At 47.8% G+C, this 12,629-nt stretch overlaps 1 protein-coding gene across 1 annotated transcript in view; it reads left to right on the top strand.

The window, feature by feature from the left end:
- Positions 1 to 12,629, top strand: part of LOC142587970 (beta-1,4-glucuronyltransferase 1-like) — a 365,814-nt gene that overhangs the window by 163,929 nt on the left and 189,256 nt on the right. The window lies entirely within an intron of this gene.

Here is a 12,629-nt window from a genome sequence, read left to right as displayed (position 1 = left end):
AACACCGAAATGGAAGAAGCGTGGGACGAGGAGAAAAAAAAAAAGTTACGAGCCCCGAGTGCAGGACGGTGTGCCACAAGTGAGGACGCCACTTTTTGGGGGAAAAAATGGCCGCCACCCAAGACGCAAACGCACTCTCGTTTATGAGTGATCGCGAAAAGGTGCGAAGAGTAGAAGGCGACGGAGGTAATCAGGGGCGATAAAGAACTTTAGCGGGGGCACCCTCAATCAAAAAATAAATTATGGAGTTTTACGTGCCAAGACCACTTTCTGATTATGAGGCACGCCGTAGTGGAGGACTCCGGAAATTTCGACCAGCTGGGGTTCTTTAACGTGCACCTAAATCTAAGTACACGGGTGTTTTCGCATTTCGCCCCCATCGAAATGCGGCCGCCGTGTTCCGGGGTTCGATCCCGCGACCTCGTGCTCAGTAGCTCAACACCATAGCCACTGAGCTACCATGGCGGGTCACCCGCAATTTGCTATCCCGTGTAAGATGTTCTCTATCTCTTCGTCTGTGATGACGATGTCTCTTTGCGCGTTGAACTCAATAGTCGCGGTATCCAAACCCGCGGCTCAGATTCCTCCGAGTGGTGGAAACCAATCTCGAAAGCCATGCTTTCGCTGGCTGAATGCGCGCCGGAAGGAATTGCTGAGCCATAAAGACGTCATAGACGCCATTGTTTCGGACCGCACCCTATTGTCGACCGGGAAGCTTCTTCGTGCTGTTGGCCACAGTTCTGCAGCCGGATACCCGTGTTCATATGGCGGCACGTCTATATACGCATTCGAATCAATGAGGTCTGTATAATGTCAAGGAACGGTTTCGGGACACGCGGTTGGTGTATGCGCATCCATGGTTTCAAAGATCGGGCAGCACGCGCCGCCCGATCTCGGAGGCCCTGACGCAGCCGTAGCGTTTTTCACAAGAATTACGCATGAGAACTCTGGCACTGGGATAGTTCAGAGACGATGTGAATTTATTTATTTATTTATTTATTTATTTATTTATTTATTTATTTATTTATTTATTTATTTATTCCCACAGCTCTCCAAGGATATTATTGTACAGCGCAAAGTGTCAATGTAACACGTTCCTAAAGGCATATAGAGCAATACAAGGAAAACAAACGCTTCACTATCTTTTCTGTCTAGCTACAACTCAGTAAAACACAATGAAATTGCAAGAAAAATCTAGAAAATGTCAACCAACCTAGAGAGCGGGTGCATTCGAATGATTATTTAATCAAGGAGGTAGTCCTGCAGAATGGTGTGCAAAGAGGAGAAAAACGCGAGAACAATGTGGGTGCGGCAGCACACAGGCAGGCATGATGGCTCATGCAGGATGATTTCTCTCTTCTTGTGGCTCTTCTTATTCATTTTGGGACCTGCACTTATTGTGCTTTGCCTGTTCTAAATGTCCAAGAAATCACACTTTTGTTTTTCTAAACGCGTGAAGCTATTAAGTATGTTATCGCACGCTTGTAATCATCGCGAATTGTTCGTCTATAGCGCAGTAGTATGTAGTTGAAAACGGTCGGCATGCGAAGTTAATAAAGCGGTTTGAAGCCCTAAGTACGAAGTTTCGGCGAGCCCAGCTAAGAACCAGGCATTGCCGTGCTGGGCCCAACCGGTTGCCTTGTACTGTAGACGCTAGCGGCAGAGTGGCCTATGCTCATGAGAACCCGCCGTGGTTGCTCAGTGGCTACGGTGTTGGGCTGCTGAGCACGAGGTCGCGGGATCGAATCCCGGCCACGGCGGCCGCATTTCGATGGGGGCGAAATGCGAAAACACCCGTGTGCTTAGATTTAGGTGCACGTTAAAGAACCCCAGGTGGGCAAAATTTCCGGAGTCCTTCACTACGGCGTGCCTCATAATCGGAAAGTGGTTTTGGCACGTAAAACCCCAAATATTATTATATTATTATTATTATGCTCATGAGACGCGAAGCGTCCTATTGATAGAACACCTTTGAAAGTCAGTTCTTGCTGTCAGCCGGCCTGCTGAAAAAGTAGTTGATTTATCTGATTTCACCGGCGCATGCTCGCATCAGCACCTCCATATATGTGAATAAAAATTAAGTGTCTCTAATGCTGATGAAAAATGTGTTTGTCTCCTCTAAACAATTAAATATGGGTTTAACCTCACGTGCCCATTCTTCGCCTTCACGTTTCATCATATCAGCTGATAATGTATTATTGGCGATATTGTTTGAGGTTATGTTTATGTAACTCAAACAATATCTCCAATGATACATTATTGCATGATTGCAAACTTCTATTGCATGATTGATGGTATGATTGATCCTGGATTGCTGCGTCATCTGGTGGCATTTGGAGTGGGCAACATATTTAGTTTTCGCGTCGCACACAAGTGACCAATTTTCACGAGAACCAGCGGAAACGAAAATGATCACGCACTGATTGACATGAGATTGGTGCCTGCATTTATCTTCAATGTTACACCAGATACTTTAAGCTTATCGTCATCATGGTCATTCTATTGTTATGACCACTCCTGGTCGAAGGCCTCTCCCAGCGATATCCAACTACTTCCCCACCACCTCTCCTTCTTCCCTTCTCTCGTGCGCTAGCTCGTTCCAACTTGCGCCTGCAAACTTCCTAATTTCATATCACCGCACCTAATTTCCTGCCGCCCTCGAGTGCTCTTTCCTCCCCTCGGCACCCGTTCTGTAACTCTTATCATTCCTGTTTTAACGTTCATTAGGATGCAAGAACGCGATATTGTCCATACGGTCGCGGGAGACAGGGTCCGAAGAGGCTACAGCAATTATCGCATTGGAAACGCTGCGGGTGCCACCCAGCTCTTCGATGCCGTCGATTATAGCGTATATCCAGCTGGAGCCTCCCGAGGTGGCTTGTTTTCGATCCTCTGCGCGCACGCGCACGCTTATCTCGTTTAGCTGCTGGGACATTTTCTCATCTCCGGTCGCGGCGCCGTTCTCGACCCGGCCCATCGTAGCTCAGAGAAGCGCAATTGGTCACGTTCCATAGCTCTGAGAGGCCCGTCAGGCAACCGCCATTCTCGGCGGCGCCAATTTGGACGGCGTCCTTTTTTCATCTCGTTGACGGCCCTATACATCATCAAAGCGACGCGTATTTCTTCCGTTCCCATATGGACGGAACGAAACGTGGCTATCTGTATAGTATAGTGCGGCCATGCACGATATCCTTGCTCGCGGTGAGGCGCTCTCGGCGTTAGCCAACGCCGGCCCGTGGCTCTGCTTTTTTACTCACCGCGTCTCGCGCTTCTCGCATAATGCGTTCAAAGAGCGCAGAGGCGCTCGAATGGTGCTCGGAAACTCTCGGCTTGCCTCTCGTCCGAGGCCTCTACTCCGGCACCACGTCCGGCCGGGCTTTTCACTTTCGGCTAGCCGTATTTCTTTCTTGAAAGGGGGTGGGGGGTGAGCCCGGGATGTGGATGCGTATGTGCTAGAAGGGAGTGCTTGCGGAGCTGTGCGAGCCCTGAGCACGAGCGGGTGCTCTTGCTGTTCCGGTTCTTTGCCGGTTCTGTAGCTTTCTTTCGTTTTTTTTTCTACATATCTTTTTTTTGGAGTCGTGACGGGTAGATTAGCGAGGCGTGGACGTATGTAACTCGTGCCTGTGACGCTTGATAACGTGTCGTGGCAACCTTGCGGGGCCGTGGTCACCGGATTTATTTTTCGCCGAATCCGCCGAATGGAACTTAGCTAACCGAGTTTTTTTTGGGGGGGGAGCGGGGGGAGATTGTCGGCGGAGTTAGCTACTTATGTAAAATAAGCTCATTGATGGAGGTGCCCTTGAACCAGGTTAACAAATTAGCGCAAGCAGGTGTCCCTGTTGTCACAGTGATTTCAGCTTTGTCAAATATCCGACAGGAGAATTTCACAGGGTTAGATATGAAAATCTCCTGTCGGATATTTTCGCGTGCCCGAGGCTGTCAGAATGCTTACTTAGTATTCAAATACGTCTTTTGTCATCGAACGTCTGGTTAGAGCTCCGTTGTCGTCGTCTGTAAATTTTCGTAAGGCCCTAACGGCAGGGGTGTTACCCGCGTGACAAGACAACACCCTTAAGGGTGTAACCGCTTTTTTTTTTTTACAGTGGTAGTAGTGTCATATTGTGTCACGTGCAGTGTCATTTTGCAAGATATGGATCGTCTCCAACGTTAACATATATTTTTTTTTTATTCGGGAAAAATATTCACGTCTGTTCAACGCCGCCTGCAGCTGGAAAGCGGGCGCAGGGTGGCTTTCAAGCTGCGGCGAGCAGCTTTTCGCGCTGCCGTCCGGTCTTTCTGATGCAAATCCTGAACCGCCAACAGAAGGAACTGTTCTGCTATGTTAACAGGACGACAATACTACGAGTACAAATCTGACTCGGCTTGGCCGTTTTGCTCCAGCTTCATTTTCTCAGAGACTGGGAAGTTTCGCAAACACGCCGCAATCCAGACGGCTTCCTTGCTTTTTCCGTTTTTTTTTTCTGCCTAGCGTAAACGCGTTACGTGTGGTGGGCTGAAAAGCCCAGATGGCGCTCGCGTCCCCGTCGGTTATGCGAGCGAAGGTGTTCAGTGGTTTCTCTTTTTTCTTTTCTCGCGTTGTTGCCACGAACTTCGTGTGTTTTTTTTTTTTTCGGGCCGCTTTCAATGGGAATGTTCGGGGAAGCGTACAAACTTGCTTGGTTGGCGGGTTTAACAGCTGCAGTTCTTTTTTTTGTTTTGTTTTACCTTATCGTCGCTAAGTCGCTCCGCGTAAGTGCACATGGCATTTCTCCTCCACTTACGTTGTTCGTCTCCTTCCACGTGTACCTCCCCGAGGAAAGAAAGTGAATGTGAAAAAAAAAAGAAAGCAACAACACTAATCTTGCAACCGTGAAGCGTCTTTCGGCTAGGAGACTTGCGAAAACCCGTGCTTCGCTTCGCTTTCTGCTGCCGTGCACACTTCAGAGGCGGACATGCAAGAAAGGGAGTAGCACTTGCTTAGAACCGCTGTAGACAGGTAGGAGTGTAAAGTGTCCTTTAACCAGGAGAAAGCTTAAGCTTAAAGGAGAGATAAAAGCTGTCATCTCTGTCTCAGGGCCCCATCATTCATTCTTCATTTGTTCCTTTATTTACCGTATTCGCTCATCTAATCCACTCCATTTCGCGGTACATCGTATTCTGGGTAGATGGCTCGCGAAGTGTTTTCCGCGAAAGCGTTACAGATTTGAACGTCCGCTTTTTTTTTTCCCGGCAAGCTACGTGGCGACTAGAAATCGTTGCGAACAAATTTAGTTCTCACGGAGTAAGCGAGTGGCGGTCCTTCTTCGTTGCGGGCTTTCTCTTTCTTTTAGTTGTCTCTGATTCTCCTTTGTTTTGTCGCCTAACTAGCTTTAATTAAACTACCGGCCACATTTTTCTCTTTTGCACTTGCAAGTTTGTTTTTGCATTGGTTCGCGAAGCCCCGTTTTGTCTGAAGCCCCCTGCGCGTCATATGTGCCTCTGAGGTTCATGGTCAAAAAAGTATTGTTTGCGACATCGAAATTTACGTAATGTCTGCACTTGTTGGTGTCGCATTATCTGACACGTTTAGTGTTTCATACGTCTCATCATAAAAAAAGGATGCGCAAGAACACGCGAATTTGCATTGAAATCTTGGAAGGAGCAGCCGTCATTCACCGAGTGAATCGGTGGTAACACCACATTTCACGCGCTGCATGCCTTTGTCGACCTACTTCGCCGACCATAAAGCACAGCTGAGTGTGTTTCAATAAACGTATACAAATAAAAATACGACTTTCAATATACAATACACGGTACTTGCAGTTACCGTGCTCAATCAGTTTACGACTGTCCTCCGTGGAGACGCTCCTACAACTTGCGCTGTCACTGTGCTATGTGTGCCGCGGAGGCCTGTGGCTTTCTTCCATAGCAGAAACAAGACTATAAAAATATATGTAGCAAGAAAATCAACGTCACAGAGCTAGAAATTAACAGCACACTGTCCAATACGCCCACGAACAAATAGATATAGAAGGCAAAGGAAAGTCGCACCAGAATGAGTTTGTAAACAAAGTCACAAGCACACACAAGTGGCTGCGATGTAGCCAGCGATGAGTAGGGAAACAGATATGGGGAATACACAAATTTGAAATATTGCGTTTTCTTATCACAAACCTGGTAATTATGCACCCGAAGGTGCAATTGATGTGCAAGGGTACATACGCCACAGACTGAAACGTTTGCAAGGGAGACATGGGCCGGTGTAATATACGGATTCCTTTCGCTCGATTCCACTCCTTACGTATCGTCCACCTTTCACGGCCGGCTTATCCCAGCTGATCACGCGGGCGAAGTGCGATTGGCGCCACTGACGAAGGGCAGATTATATTGTATTGTAATCCTTACGTTATGTGGGCCCTAAATTAGCTATTGCAAGTCATTTCCGTGGCAGTATTATCGCCTTCAGTCGCGAATAGGGGTTTCATAGTATGCCGTGGTCATGACGTGTTTCCGACTCCGCAATCATTTCCTGTGCGCCCAGCCCGTGGTAGTATAGCCTTCGAGATTTTTTGTTTGCTGCTAAGGCGGAACCATTGCAGTGTAGTTGGTTTGGACACCCACCTATTAAGATGGAATGCTGATAAAGGTATCATGGTTACATCATTTTTTTTCGAGGCGCTGCAGCGACTGCTCATCTCGCCGTTATCCTTTGAGTTCCAATGCTGGTTTTCTTTTGAACACAAGTTCTGACTTGACATAACTCCTTAACACCTCTATATACCAGGTTATAGATGTTTCTATAGACATACTATAACAGCAGCCGGTAAAAGTGTAGAACCATAAGTCTTAAGACTGGTTATAGGCCAGCCTATAGGTCCTGTCTATATACATTCTATGTAAATTTGTCTACAGACATTTATGAAACGGTCAATAAGTGTAAGACCGCAAGTCCTTCGATTGCCTACAGGCTTGTGTGTGTGGGATTTCTCGACTGCCTTTCTGTAGAATGTCTAAACAAATTTTTGTAAATGATAGCCTTGTCGGTCTACTAGCGTTTTTAAAAATCTACAATATCTTATTTTATCATGTTGCCTATGTGGATATTGCTACGTCTCTATTTCTTGCCCACTGTTACATATGAGAAATGTAAATATTTCTTACTGACCAAAAATAAAGAATAAACTTATTTTGCCATGTTCAGAGCGCATGCGCAGTGCCCCTGTTGGCGCCATAATGATAGCAGTCTTCGCTGATTTCCCGCTGTACTTGACTTCAAGGCAACGTCTAAGGGAATGCCGAGGACATTACCATTGCAGAGCTTTCCAGGAAGTGTTAGGGAGAAGTTAGGTGGCGCGTCGGCAAAACCGCACTAGTACCGAATCTTTTCGCATCTCTGCTCTTACGCGTGAGCGTATATGCCCCCACTTTGAATGTTCGCGATGCGGGTGTATGATGCTCGGCGGTAGAAGTTGGCACGGCGCCGAGAATTAGGTCAGCGGCGTAGCTGTCGTCGGTGGAATAGGCGCGCGGAGCCAACTCGTAGGGGGTAGCGCGACGCGGCATGAGTGAACGAGATGTGAAACAAAATAGCCATTTGATAGTGTATGCTATTGCGCTGCCTTGAATTGGGCTAGGAAATAAGAGACATGATGAGACAGACAATGAGGTAAACAATTACACAAACAATCAGAGAATAACTGAATGAATAATGACTGAAGAAATGAGAGAAAGTGTGCACGCCCGAAATACGGGTTCACTTTGTGGAGCGACGGTCGTGTTCTTTTTTTGTTTATCTGAAGGGCCAGGTGAGCGTATCCAGGTGAAAACACAACATGCTTCGTACCTTCAGCTCGCTAAAGACTGACTTCTAACTAGCATTCTTTGCGGCAGCGGTGGCGTTGGGAAGCTAGTCTTGAAATCGGCATGTTAGGTGAATAGCTCGTACTTTTGGCAGCGTTTATGGCTCTTCACCGTCACCACAACGTCACACTGCCAAGCACGAATGCCAAGAGGGACAGCGTGACAGCAATTGTCTGATAAGGGGATTGTAACGAACGTTATTCGCAGTATATCCCGTCTCCCTACTCGTCTTCACTCGAAACTGGAGGAGCTTTAATATTTGAAAGCAAAAAAAGGAAATGTAATACGAGAAGGAGGAATCGCGAACATCGTGGTGTATGCGCCAGGATTAACGCGCGAACTTCAAAGACGTTAATGCTCTTTACCGCCTGAGCTGCGGGGACGCGTTCCTTTCTCAATCAGTCCGGCTTTGCTGGACGGCTGTGGCAAAACACGGCAAAGAAAAAAAATCCTGGAACGGAGAAGAAGCGAGCGTTATAAGTGCGGAAGGCTTCAAAAGAAGAAGAAAAAAAATGGAAACGAAACTCTAAGAAAGTCTGCGTGCATGGTGCGTTTGTTTTCTGATCCGGTACCCTTCTTGTCGGCAGCTCACGCCCTGTTTATAATCCTCTGTCTGAGCCGTGTCCCGTACGCCACTGAGCTGGAAATTAAATGCGAAGATTACGCGCTTTAAATCATGAGGCGCACCACGTTTGTTAGCGAGCGCGTTAAGGCGACCGGGCTTCGGAGAAGTGATGTTTGGGGATTGCAGTTTGCCGTGCTGTTTGCTCGACTCCGCGTGGCGCGATTCTCTCTTTTTTTTTAACTCGCAAGATAAGAATGGAACGAAACGAGAACGTCAGCTTTACGAATAAGGGATGCCATATTATTTTTCTTTCACTTTAATGTTCGCGGTGTTATGACAAATGGCCTTTAATTGGCGCGCTATGCAGAACTAGCAGGAAAACAGATTTTAGTGCCCGCTGTGCGGGTTGTGTTAACTTTCTCTTGTGTCCAAGTCGTCACTGGAAGGTGTTTGCGTATATTGCCTGTTTAAGGGGTGTAACTTTTGAAATGATGCGCAGTTTCACGTCTTTATAGGCAACTGGCACTGTGTTCCCTAAATAACAGTAATGTGCGTTGAATAATAATAATCTTTCCTAAATACATTTTCCTAACACTGACTTTCTCTCACGTCTCTCTTTCTCTCCCTTCCTAAATATATAAGACTTATATCAGGCATCAAGTTCGCATCAATGAGATCAAAATCTGAAGACGTGAATGGCATGCAACTGCAGCGCGATGTTATAAGACAAGATGCCATAACCGTCGCCATTGTCCCTTCAATTTATAATAACATGGATGCCGCTTCCTTGGACCCCGTGAATGATAACCACAACATCCAACGCATGTCGGCTGCTGCTGCTACTTGCGGTAAGTACCGCCGCTTACCTGTAAAAGTTCGACGTGGGCATTTACAAACGTTACCGTGTCTAGGTATAGCGTCAGTGTCGGGGCATATGTGGTTGACTATAGTCTCGTCCTTGCGCGGAAGTGTGAGTGCGTGTGTTTCACGTATGTTTATGCTTGCGCGCAGGTGAATGCATAGGCCGCTAAGATTCGCTGAGAAACGATGCTGCTTAGCAGCATTATTACAAACGAGGTGCGCGCGCGTGATGCGTCACGTGTAACGTTAGGCGCAAAAAAAAAGTATGCTTACAATTCACTTACACCCGCGCCAACTGCCATACTTCAAGGGATACTGGTAGTGTTCATACGAGACTGACGGCCAAAAGCAGTGATAACGACGAGACCGCAACGAAAGAAGCTTTCCGGCTTGTCGGAAGCAGCGACAATATTGCTCACTATTTACTCCTCAACCTCCGAGAGAGGGCGTTCGGAGTTGTTCGCGTAGTTGCGCTCAAAGGGTTTTACTAATGCTCTATAGGGGCTATACAGAGATCTGTTTATTGTGGGGTGATCAGTATTGTACGTTATATACAATCCTCCGAACACATGTTCTTCGCTGTGTCCCTTACACTCCGTATGCTCTGAATGTACTCTGTTGAACTCGCAAGAGTCGAGAGATGGCGCTGCGAGTCGTTAGCGGTGCGCTGCGTGAAGGTGCCTGAACAGCGCGTTCTGTGCAGTAACGATTCATCTAGCGTCTCTTCAGACATGTACACATCGTCCAGGAACCAGTGATTAAATTGTGCAACAGTCACATATTCTCGGTGATTGTGTGCAGTCTATCTACTGTTACTGTTCTGCGCGGCTTGCAGCAGTGAGCATTTATGCTACCGAAACTATGCAATAGTAGACAGAGCGTCTTCCTGGTTCACTGCGTACAACAGTTGCCAAACTATTACACGGTATGCGAGCGTCGATAGGAGGCCCTAGGCGACGTGTAATCTTCTGCGCAGTAGTATCTGATGGATGGGTGTGGCGATTAAGAACGCTTGCTCCCACCGTATTGGAGTGGCCGACTGCCTGACTTGCGGCTCCTGTAGGTGCGAGCATACCATTAGGCACCTATTGTGTACCTGCCATCGGTACGACGTCGGAACCGGCTGGAGTCGAGGACATTTCCTGAGTCAAAGATAGTCGAACTTTGGTCACATCCGTCGCTGGCACGAAAATCTATTCGTGCACTAGTGCACCTCTTGAAGTGCACCGCACTGGGTGACCGTGTGCAGTCCTCCTGCGCATCCTCCCGCCTCCACACGGCGTTCACTCTCTTCCTCTTTCTATCTCCAATTCCCTTACCCGCTGCGTAGGGTAATAAACCTGCCTTTCCTCTCCTTGATTTCTCTTTCTCTCTTTCTTCTGCATTGTGCTGCAGCGGTGAGCTGCACGAATCCGCGGCGAAGCTTCTGGCCCTAACCTTTCTTACTGTCTACGCCGTTCATTTCGTGCCTAATGCGGACGTCTTCTCATCTGCGGTTCACGGTGCTCGCGCAAGAAAGAAGATCCTTCTTGCACCCCTCCCCCCCCCCCCCACCTTCGAGCTTTGTTTTGGTCACGTGCGCGCTCACTCGACGAGGCACTCGCCACGTCTTCCGATATGTGTCGAGAATGCCGCCGCCGAGGAGCATCGTAGAGTAGCAGCAGGGCGAGTCGCTATGCATAATGAATTTGAGTGCCGCCACCCCTTCGCTGCCTACTTTGCCGCGTGGCACGTCCCCGAGAATGGGCGACAGCGTGAAAACGACGACGCGCCGCCTCCTCCTCCTCGCAGACGACAATGACGACGGCGACGATGACGATGCGCGCGCGCTCTCGTTGGCCGAATTACACTTTGCCGCACTAGTTGTGCGCAGTGCAGTGAAGCCCGCTTCTTCGCGGCTTGCCGACTTGCGAAGAATTGGGCGGCGTTAGGCTTTGCCGCGCCACTTTTCCGCAATGTGGTGGAGTCCGCTTCGGCGGTGCTGTGATTGATTGAATAAAAAGCTGACAAAATTGTCCTAGGGATGTATGAATGCGTGGCCGGGACATGACAGATGAGGTGCCACGTTATTTCTGTATGCGGACACGTTCAGAAATAGCGAAAGAAAATTTGTTCGTGTAACTTTTAAATTATACAGTTGAAGGAGGGGAGGGAAAGAGATTAAATGCATCAGTGATTGTGGTCGCTATGTCGTTGGTCCTGTTACCGCGGTGTTTGTTCTAACTTCCACTTTTCATTTTGCTGCTTCTGCTTGACACCCCCCCCCCCCCCGCCCCCGATTTCCGCTGAACTTCTGCTCATCTACATAGGCATCTTCTTCGTGGCTGATGACTTTGGAAGTTTTACTTTCTTCGTAAAATTTGGGGAGTGGCCGAGCTGAAAATTTGGCCCCTCAAAGTGGCTGCTTGCTCTTACGATATTGTTACATATCGAGTTATGCGTATGCTACGCTCTGTGTGGCGCGCCTTTCTTTGATACGACGTTGAGCGTTACAAGACCGGCGTTAAGTCGGCTGCAGTACAGCTGATTTTCTCAGACGAAACTATTTTTTTTTTTGGGGGGGGGGGATCGGGGCCGCAATCCGTCGTCGGCACAAAAGGCTAATAGGATGCTACTGCAGTTTTTCTAATTGAACCGTTCTGAGCGACTGATTGTAGCTCTTTGCACATTTTTGCGTGTGCGCAAAGTTCACCCTTTCCCTCTTTCCATTCCGCTATTTCCTTAGGCGTCACGTAGGGTAGCAAACCTGGCGCTCGTATATGTTCAACCACCCTACCGTTTATATCCTTGCTTTCTCTTTCTCTTGTCGTGCGGTGACTCGCATCACTTAGGTTCGAGCTATCAGAGGAAAATTTTTGCGAACTACTTTTTCACATATAGAAATGTAAAGGGGTTCGTGATATAAACCACAAGATATAGTGAATGACGTTCCACATATTGCACTTTCTTCTCGGGTACACAACGGAAAACACGCTTTACTATGCTGCTCCGGTGATATGGCAGTTGTTATCCGGAACATTGGTCCACATACGCGTGTGCCTATTATCCGGAACGTTCATTCACACTCATCTACCTGGAACCCTGCTCAAGTATACGAGACGCCGTCCCACAAGCGTAAACGTGGTTCTAGTTAGAGGGTGCGGGGAAGAACGTTCGACATAACAAGCACGCGTATGTGCAGAACACTGTTCCGGGTAGCGGTGACTACTTCACTGAAACTTAGCTCCGCATATTGTTGTGGGGGTTTAATAGGATTAAAAAGAAAGAAAAGAAGCTCCTGTATATATACCGCCGTTCTAGATATTTTGTAATCTTTACATTGAATGTCGTTACAATGATGTAAGTAAAAAGTATCTGCAAAATG

Source organism: Dermacentor variabilis, chromosome 7 (assembly GCF_050947875.1).
Source record: "Dermacentor variabilis isolate Ectoservices chromosome 7, ASM5094787v1, whole genome shotgun sequence".
Classification (NCBI taxonomy): Eukaryota; Metazoa; Arthropoda; class Arachnida; order Ixodida; family Ixodidae; genus Dermacentor; species Dermacentor variabilis.
The sequence above is the reverse complement of the archived record's forward strand: the minus strand, read 5'-3'. Positions and strand labels throughout refer to the sequence as shown.